Source organism: Arachis ipaensis, chromosome B09 (genome assembly GCF_000816755.2).
Source record: "Arachis ipaensis cultivar K30076 chromosome B09, Araip1.1, whole genome shotgun sequence".
In the NCBI taxonomy this organism is placed as follows: domain Eukaryota; kingdom Viridiplantae; phylum Streptophyta; class Magnoliopsida; order Fabales; family Fabaceae; genus Arachis; species Arachis ipaensis.
This window is the reverse complement of record NC_029793.2, coordinates 113,383,236-113,392,906: the sequence shown is the minus strand read 5'-3', so window position 1 is coordinate 113,392,906 and position 9,671 is coordinate 113,383,236. Positions and strand designations below refer to the sequence as shown.

The 9,671-nt window shown below is 38.0% G+C and overlaps 1 long non-coding RNA gene across 1 annotated transcript in view; it reads left to right on the top strand.

Annotated features, from left to right (window-relative positions):
- The window catches only part of LOC110266616, a 26,196-nt gene extending 16,958 nt beyond the window's left edge, over window positions 1–9,238 (top strand). The window contains exon 3 of the long non-coding RNA XR_002354059.1: window positions 9,038–9,238. This is a non-coding gene — a long non-coding RNA (uncharacterized LOC110266616). The remainder of the gene's footprint in view (window positions 1–9,037) is intronic.

Sequence of the window (9,671 nt, the reverse complement as noted above, 5' to 3'; positions counted from 1 at the left end):
CCCAAAGCCCAAAGTCGCATCTTCGCTGCAATCGAAACTCCAGACGCCTAGTGAGGTGCCTCTCGACCTACAACTGAAAAACACAAATATCCGTATAAAATGAGAATCAGTGGTTCTCAGCATGGTAAAGGTGTCACATATATAAGATATAAGGTCTCAGAAAAGTCAGAGGCGATCCTAGAACTCTGACACTCAGATTAAAAACTTAGTTATACTTTAAACAAAAAACCAGGTGAACAATATATGGTACTTAGGTTCTAACCCAATATTAACTTAACACCTCAACCTTTGCTTCCTCCAACCCTCTAAACTCTAATAGAACTACACAGACAAACAAAATAGAAAAAGACAAACACAAGTAGAGTATAGTTATTGCAGGTAGCAAGTATCACAAATAGCATATTTATTCACAAAGGCAAACCCAAATAATGCACAAGCAAGCAAAACATACAAATGCATATGATGCATGTTTGCCCTATGGCTAATGAGATTATTTGTCGGTTATATAGCCAAACCCGACACGTCTGGTAGCTAATCCGGACATCGTCTCTCTAGTGCACATTAAAACCATTAGAGGGAATACGTGCCCTGTGTAAAACTCGGTCAAACCATAATTAATTAAATAATAAATTAAATAGGAGAGAATATGGTTAGACAATTTAGCAATTATAATTTGATAATTTAAATATGATAATTGGACTCAGTGGATTTTTCTGAGTCGGAAAACATAGTTTTCTGCGTAACAACGCGTAGTGAAAATTTGACCGACAGTACCAGTTGAGATTTGTCCGCTACTGCAGCTAAGAAAATTAATTATGAGTGAGAAGGGTTAAAAAGTTAAATATTTTTTGTTGAGGTGGTAAAAATAATTAAAGCGCACATCAAAACGCTAATTTTAAAGGTTTTGGCCCAAAATTCGGCCAACGGACTAAACCAAGTGAACCGCGCCCAAGTAGGCCCAAGGCCCAACATAAGATAGCCTTATTGAGGCCATTCAGTAGCCACAACCCCAATTTTTTTGTGATTCATGTTGAAGAGAAGAAAGGGAAGAAGAGAGAAACCCTAACCCTCCTTGAAACTTCAAATCACCATAACTTTCTCGCGGAGATCCAATTGACGAGCCGTTTGCAGCTACGCGTCGCTCTCCTTATCCTCTTCAAGTCTATCTAGGAATTGTGGTGAGTATGTTACTCTCTTCTGCCCAATTTTTGTTTTTCCTTTAAATTCGAATTTGGTTATGGGTGTTGAGTAATTTTGTGATTTTGGTGGTTTAAGGGTGCTCTAGTATGAGCCATTGGTGAGTTTCATCAACCATTCATAGGTTAAGGTAAAGAACCTTCTAACTCTTGTAATTTATGAGATTTTGTGAGCCCTAAGTTGATGTATGCATGTAATGTGTGTATTAGAGTATTGGGTACACTTTTGGAACTTGAATCTTGCTTGTGAATGTGTTTGGTGGAGCTTGGAGCTGAGTTTTGGTAGAGACTCCAAAGTGAGGGCTTGAATTGACTTCCAAGAGGTACGATTTAAGTTTCATTTAAATACCGTGTGGTGTGATGAGAATTCTAGGTTAAATGCCCTAGGATTAGGTGTGAATTATGTATTTGGATGAATTCGATATGCATAGACAACATGTTGTGGTATTTGAGGGTTTGGATGAGATTAGTGTAATAGTGCATAATTGATGTGTTTTTGAAATTAGTATTGGATAATGAATTGTGTGATTTGCGAGTTATACATATATGCATATAAATATTGATTTGATGAATGTTGGGCCGGAAGCCGTGAATTTTGGGCCAGAGGCCAGAAAAGGAAAGAAAGATGAGTTGATGTGTATATTGTGTGATGTCATATGAGATTGAATGGATTGTGGATATTGAAAGTGTGAATAATTGGAATGATTATTGAATAATGAGAATTTAGAAATTTAGGAGTGGAATGTGATGAATTTGGGTTGGATTATGTAGATGAGATGGGTTTGAATTTGGTTGAGTGTAAATTGGTGAATTTGGTTGGTTTAGAGTCAATTTGACAGATGAAAATGAATTTGGCTTGAGAACATTGGAAAAATTGGTGATTTCTGTTTTTAAAAAGAAAAAAAAACCGATTTTTGACCTACTTCGGTGGTCCGTAACTCGGTCCTCAGAGTTAGAAATTCTTCAAAACTAGATTTTTATGAAAGTTCATTTAACGATCTTTCCAATGGTTCAAAAATGGTTGAAAAAAGAATTTTGTAGCAAAAGATATGAAGATTTGAAAATTGGGTTCAAAAACTGATTTTTATACTTTACAACTTTTTGGCCTTTCCGCAAGACTCGTGTATGCAGCGGTGCCACGTGACGCGAGCAGTGGGCTCTATCCTATGGCCTCGCGTAGGCAGAAGGAGGCACGCATACGCGAGAGTGCCGAAATTGGAGACTCGCATACATAGAAGGTGGTACGCGACACGAGCAAACATTGCTGTTTTCACCCCTCGCGTACGCGGCCAAAGCTTGCGTACGCAACACCCCCAATTTTCATTGCATGCATACGCGAGCCACCTTCATGCATAAGCAGAATCCTCAGATTTTTGAAAAGTGTATTTTTATGTATTTTAATCATTCTTTTGGCCTTCCAAACCCTTATAAACCGCGATAAAAGTATAAAGCCGGTGTAAATATGGGTAGAGGGATTAGAAGTAAGAATTAATGGCATGAGTTAGTGAATTGAATGGATGGAACAAATTATGAGATGATGTATGATGATAAATTGATTGTGATTAAGTATAATGAGAAGTGTTGTGATAATGAGAGATGATGGAGATTGATTACGAGTAAGTATGATGGCGAATAGTTGATGATGAATGAGTTAAATTGGGGATTGAGTATGAATTTAGATGAGAATGTTGATGAGAGTGATTATGGTTATGAAAACAATATTGAATATGATTCTGGTTGTGATACACCTACCTGGATAGATGCAGTGGAGTGACTTCGCTTACTCCGGGATGTGGTAAGATATACCTGCCTGGGTAGATGCAGTGGAGTGATTCTGCTTGCTCCGGGTTTGGTTTGAAACGCCTGGGGTGGATGCAGTGGTTAGCCCATACTTGCTCCCAGTTGAGAATAACTTCAGGTTTGAGAAATTATCTGAGTTTCAGATTTCCTTGGGTTGATGCAGTGGGTCGGCTCCATTGCTCTAGGTTGAGATCCGAGACTCTGATGACCCTGCGTCGTAAGTGTGGCTGGACACTTAGACCTTTCCGGATGAGCTCTCCCCTAGGGATATTTCTATTTTGAATGATTATGATTTTGATATTGGGGATGCGCGCTTGCTGGGACTGTCCAATGGTTATCTACTAGGACATGTCGGATTGGCTATGTAACTGACAGATGATATCATCTGCTATAGGGCAGGCATTCATCATTTGCATATGTTTGACTTATTTGAGTATGCCTATTTGTTTTGGATTGCTAAATCATATATGTCATGTTACCTCATTATATGCTACTTGTTCTACTTGTACCTTAATTGTGTATTACTTGTCTATATTGCTTGTGTTTGTACAACTGAGAGGTCCCTCATGCTGGTGTCGGTTGACCCTGAGGGCTATTCTTGTTGAAATGATATAATGAGATAATTAATTTAAAATGATGATTATTAAATAAGGTATCTTGAGCTCCCTGGGTAGACGTAATGAAAAGACTTCACTCGCTTCAGGTAGAGAATGAGATAATTGATATGTAAGCATTATGCTCAGATTTACCGGCTACGATTTTGTTCAGGATTGAGCGTTAAGGGGGTTGGAAAGAAGGGGAAGACAAAGAGTTGACCAGACATAGTATCACCTAGAACAATTATCTAATTCATGGATTAGTGAGAACCTAAGATGAATAAAGGAAGTTTAGGATGCTTAGTGAGTTTTTATTATAGTACATTGTATTTATTTGGCACTTTTACCATACTGGGAACCATGGGTCGGGTGTTCTCATTCCGTACATATCTCTTATTTTTCAGTTGTAGGTCCAGGTGCGCAGTAGTGAGCTGTGGTTCATATGAGAGATGGGAAAGACTTTTGCATTCTTTGTTTTATATTTTGTTTAGAATCTCTCAACCGTTTTTTTGAAAAACTTATATTTTGTATTTATCTCCCTTGGAACTTGCCTATAGAGGCTTTTATGTATCATTTAGGAGAGATTAGGAGATATTGTTGTCAACTACTTCTATACTGTACCCTAGCCGGCCTAAACTTCGCGGGTCACAACTAGTGGCTATTTACTTATGTTATATATCTATACTTTGTCTTATTCTTACTCTTCTTTATGGCTTTACACCCGCAATTTTCATTCCATGCGTATGCGAGCCATTGAATGCGTACACAGAATCCTCAAATTTTTTAAAAGTGTATTTTTATGTATTTTAACCATTTTTTTGGCCGTCTAAACCCTTATAAACCCCGATAAAGGTATAAATCTGGTGTAAATATGGGTAGAGGGATTAGAAGTAAGAGATAATGGGATGAGTTAGTGAATTGAATGGTTGGAACAAATTATGAGATGATGTATGATAATGAATTGATTGTGATTAAGTATAATGAGAAGGGTTGTGATAATGAGAGATGACGGAGATCAGTTACGAGTAAGTATGATGGTGAATGGTTGATGATGCATGAGTTAAATTAGGGATTGAGTATGAATTAAGACAAGAATGATGGATTATGCATATGAAAATAATATTGAATATGATTCTGATTGTGATACACCTGCCTGGGTAGATGTAGTAGAGTGATTCCGCTTGCTCCGGGATGTAGTGAGATATACCTGCCTGGGTAGATGCAGTGGAGTGATTCTACTTGCTCCGGGTTTAGTTTGAAACTTTTGGGATAGATGCAGTGGTTAGCCCCCACTTGCTCCCCATCGAGAACGACTTGAGGTTTGAGAAATTATCTGAGTTTCAAATTTCCTTGGGTAGATGCAGTAGCTCGACTCCATTGCTCCCGGTTGAGATCCGAGACTCTGTTGACCCTTCGTCATAAGTGTGGCCAGAGACTTAGACCTTTCCGGATGAGCTCTCCCACATGAATATTTTTATTTTGAATTATTATGATTTTGAGCTTGGGGATGCGCACTCGCAGGGTCTGTCCAATGGTTATCTACCAGGACATGTCAGGTTGGCTTTGTAACCGGCAGATGATATCATCGGCCATAGGACAGGCATTCATCATTTGCATATGTTTGACTTTTTTGAGTTTGCCTATTTATTTTGGATTGCTAAATCATATATGCCATATTACCTGATTTTATGCTACCTGTTCTACTTGTACCTTAATTATGTATTACTTGTCTGTATTGCTTGTGTTTGTACAACTGAGAGGTCCCTCATGCTGGTGTCGGTTGACGCTGAGGGCTGTTCTTGTTTAAATGATATAATGATATGATTAATTGAAAATGATGATTATTGAATGAGGTATCTTGAGCTCCCTGGGTAGATGTAGTGAAGAGAGTTCACTTGCTCCAGGTAGAGAATGAGATAATTGATATTTAAGCACTATGTTCAGATTTACTGGCTATGGTTTGTTCAGAATTGAGTGTTCAGAGGGTTGGAAAGAAGGGAAAGACAAGGAGTTGACTAGACTTAGTATCCCCTAGAACAGTTACCTAATTCATGGATTAGTGCGAACCTGAGATGAATGAATTAATAAAGGAAATTTAGGATGCTTAGTGAGTTTTTACTATAGTACATTGTATTTATTTGGCACTTTTATTGTACTAGGAACCCATGGGTCGGGTATTCTCATTCCGCACATATCTCTTGTTTTTTAGATGCTGGTCTAGGTGCTCAACAGTGAGCTGTGGTTCATTTGAGAGATGGCAAAGTCCTTTGTATTCTCTACTTTATATTTTGTTTAAATTCTCTCTACCTTTATTTTGAAAAACCTATATTTTGTATTGATCTCCTTTGGGACTTGCCTATAGGGGCCTTTATGTATCATTTGGGAATGATTAGGAGATATTGTTGTCAACTACTTTTATACCATACCCATTACCGGCCTAAACTTTGTGGGTCATGACTAGTGGCTATTTACTTATGTTATATATCTATATTGGGTCTTATTCTTACTTTTTTTTATGGCTTTATCATCGTATTGTTTTTTATTCACACTTTGTCTTCTAATTGTCGATACGTGAGTGATACAACTTCGCGATTTTATTTTCACTCTTTTCAGGCTTCTTGATTTGTAATTCATTTCAATTATATATATATGTATGTATTATAATCCACCTGAGAGTCGTACCACCGTAATATCATTGACTTATGACTTGAGCATAAGGATTTAAATATTAGGGTGTTACACCCTATCACCATTAGAGGGATTTATGTGCCCTGTCACCATTAAAGGAAATATGTGCCCTATCAGCATTAGAGGAAATATGTGCCCTGTCACCCTTACAATCAGAGAGAAAACACATTTGTACTCATCATCATTCATGCTCAATTATAGCTCATTTTCATATTCATTCAATTTCAATTAATCATCGTTATTATCAAATCTCAAACATTTACCCAAAGCAAGTGGGACGAACCTCAATCCTTGCTACTTCCCAAGTATCACAAACATAAATTCACCTTTCAAAAAAGCAGGGGTCCACGTACACTTACATATGCGGCCTTTAAAATTTTTGCATCCTGTGTACGCGTTACCCTGCCACGTATGCGGAGCCTCTGGACAGAGCCCAATGGCCGCGTGCGTATGTGTCGCATACGCGGGCATAGCAGTATATGCAAAAGCTGCTATGTTAAGAATTTCCTATTTTGTACTCCTAACTTCGGACGCGTATAACGTTTTCATTTTAAAACATTTTTCATTTGTTCTTCAAACTGCATAAACTTCACGGACCCAATTTTCATTTGAAATAAGTTTGACAAAAATTGAGGGTCCGGAAGTCGAGTTATGGCTTGCCGAAGTTCGGCTCAAAACCAAGTTTTGCTTAAAAATCTCAAACTCATATTTTCATAATTTCCATTTCAAAAAAAACAAGGCTTCAAGTTCCAACTCAACCAAAGATATTTAAAACATACCTAAACACTTCTCATTCATTCCATAACATTCATCTCACAACATACTAACTTCCAAAACCCCCCAGTATATACCACAATTTCTATAATATTTTCTATAATACTTCAACCAAATCAACACCACTCGCATTCACATAGATATATCCGTGCCTCAATATACAACATGCAAACCACGCCAATCTTAATTCATTATACTTACCCAGACTTGCCGGACACGGCCTTGGGCACAAATCTCACCAATATTCATTATCACAATCGTCATACATCACATTTCGTGCCATCAACAATCATCATCAAACCCAATCATACAACACACATTCATATACATTCAACTTACAATCCAACCACTCACCTCGACAATACAAACAAAAGTCACTAATCCTCAATCATCCATATCATACAACTTATCCTATGGTCATCTAGCCTAAGTTTTCACAAGACATTATATATTATCTACGAGAAACCAAAATCATACATTGGCCGATTCCTCCTAAAGCATGGAACACCACAATTAGCACTATTCTGCAAAAATCCACAACTCCCAAAAAGTGCTCCAAATAGCAACTCAACTACCACAACTCAAGGTCAAGCTTCCAACACCACCAATGACCACCAACATGCCCCAATCAACCCACAACTCAATCTAATACCAATAATCATCACTAAATCAATATAAATTTCACTTCAATATAGATTTTACAAGGGTTTGGGAGTCCTCACCTTACCAACACAGAATTGGAGTAAGACCTAGCAAATTCACAGGAATTTGACCCAAAGCATAAAAATTCAACAAAATTTCACCACAACAACTCAAGAATTTCGAAAATCAAGGGCTGAGCAGTTGGATGAGAAAATGTGAGTTACTAACAAAATTGTTTAGTGGATTTTGTAGAGCTCAGTGCAATGAACGCGTGGCCATAAACGATGTAGCGATCAGAGCTCCGGATCAAAAGTTATCTTGATTTGAAATCAAGCTTAGGTTTTGGTATCTCCTTCCTCCCCTATTTCCTTTTGTGCAACGTGAATGGATTATGAGGGAGGAAGAGAATGCTGAGTTTCATTTAAGTTAATGAGTCTTGGGTTGGGCCATGGGACCAGTTTAGGTCCAATTCAATCAGTTTGGGCCCAACGGTCCAATTTTGGGTCAAATTCTTTAAAATTAGTATCAAAATTCGTATTTTAATTAATTTTACCTTTCTAAACTATAAAATTTAATTTTCTTATTACATTAAATAATAATTAATTTATTGATTAATTATTTATTAATTCTCCGGGGTTTAGAAAAATTATAGTTTATAACCCAACCAATATTTTAACTCTAAACTCAATAATCTCTCCCTTAATAATAAACATACTAAAATTTTATCCTTAAACATTCTCTTACCTTTAATTATACCTTTTTTTTGTCCCAAATTCTCCCTTTCTATTTTTATTCCAAACCCAAAAACACCCCATGACCTCCTTCACATATTGTCACTAATGTTGCCTCCTTTACACGCTGCCAACACCGAATCTCCTTCCTCCCTCCTTCACACGCTACTATCATGATCGCTTGTTCTCATTACAAAAAAATGATGAGTACCGTCGGATTTACCATTGGAAACAATTAAACAGTATAAACCTCGCTGGTAAATATTAACCGTAGGACTTTGCAACGGATTACCAGCTCAGGAAACCAATAGGTTACCAGCGGATTTTTTTACGGTAATGTTGGCACCAAAACATGTTGTTCCACACCACGTTACCGTCGGATTATTCCTTCAAAAATTCTGATGATAATATTTTTTTTTGGAATTTGAAATAAATAGTCAATTTTAATTTTAAATTTAAATTTTTTCACATAATTAGTGTTTAATTCATAAATAATAAAGAATTTTATTTGAAATAAATAAATAATAAAATGTGCAAATTAAATAAAAGTTAGGTACACCAAATAAATGTATGAAACAATAAAACAAAAATTTAAGATCTACAAATCCAGGTAGTCGTCGTCGTCAGTCCCGTGGCCCTGAGTCGGTGGTGCAGAAAGTGGTGATGATGTTCGTGTGCCACCAGCACTACCGCTGCCACCTATAGCAGGACTACTGCCACTAGCGACAGTGCTGCCACCAGCAGGATCAATGCCAGCAGCGCACATCTAGGCTTGGTATACCTGCATCTGAGTCTCCATATACTGCATCTGCTCCAGCAAATCCCTAAACTCCAGCCTGAGCTCATCTATAGACGTCATGCGGGTGAAGATCTCTTGATACCTCTCCCGATAATCCTTAAGCTTCTGAGCTTACTGGAAAAGGCTGTGCTGGAGCTCCTACACTTGCAGCCTCAAATCCACACCTTCCTCGGGTTAGACAGCTCGATTGGTGGCGGAGCTTGACGATGGCTTCAACATCGAGGTGCAGAAGCTGCTAGCAAAGAACGACCTCATCCCGTATATGTGGTTCTTGTACGGGGCTGAGGCGGTATTGCGCCAAACCGCATCGGGTCGATGACTGAGGCTGCAGATCCATCGGCGGCGTCCTCCCCACTTTGCTGAGATTGTTGAGTCGTGGTCTCTAGTCTGTGTGTATAGGACTCCTGTGCAATTAACACAAGTTACTGTGATAAGTAAGACAGAT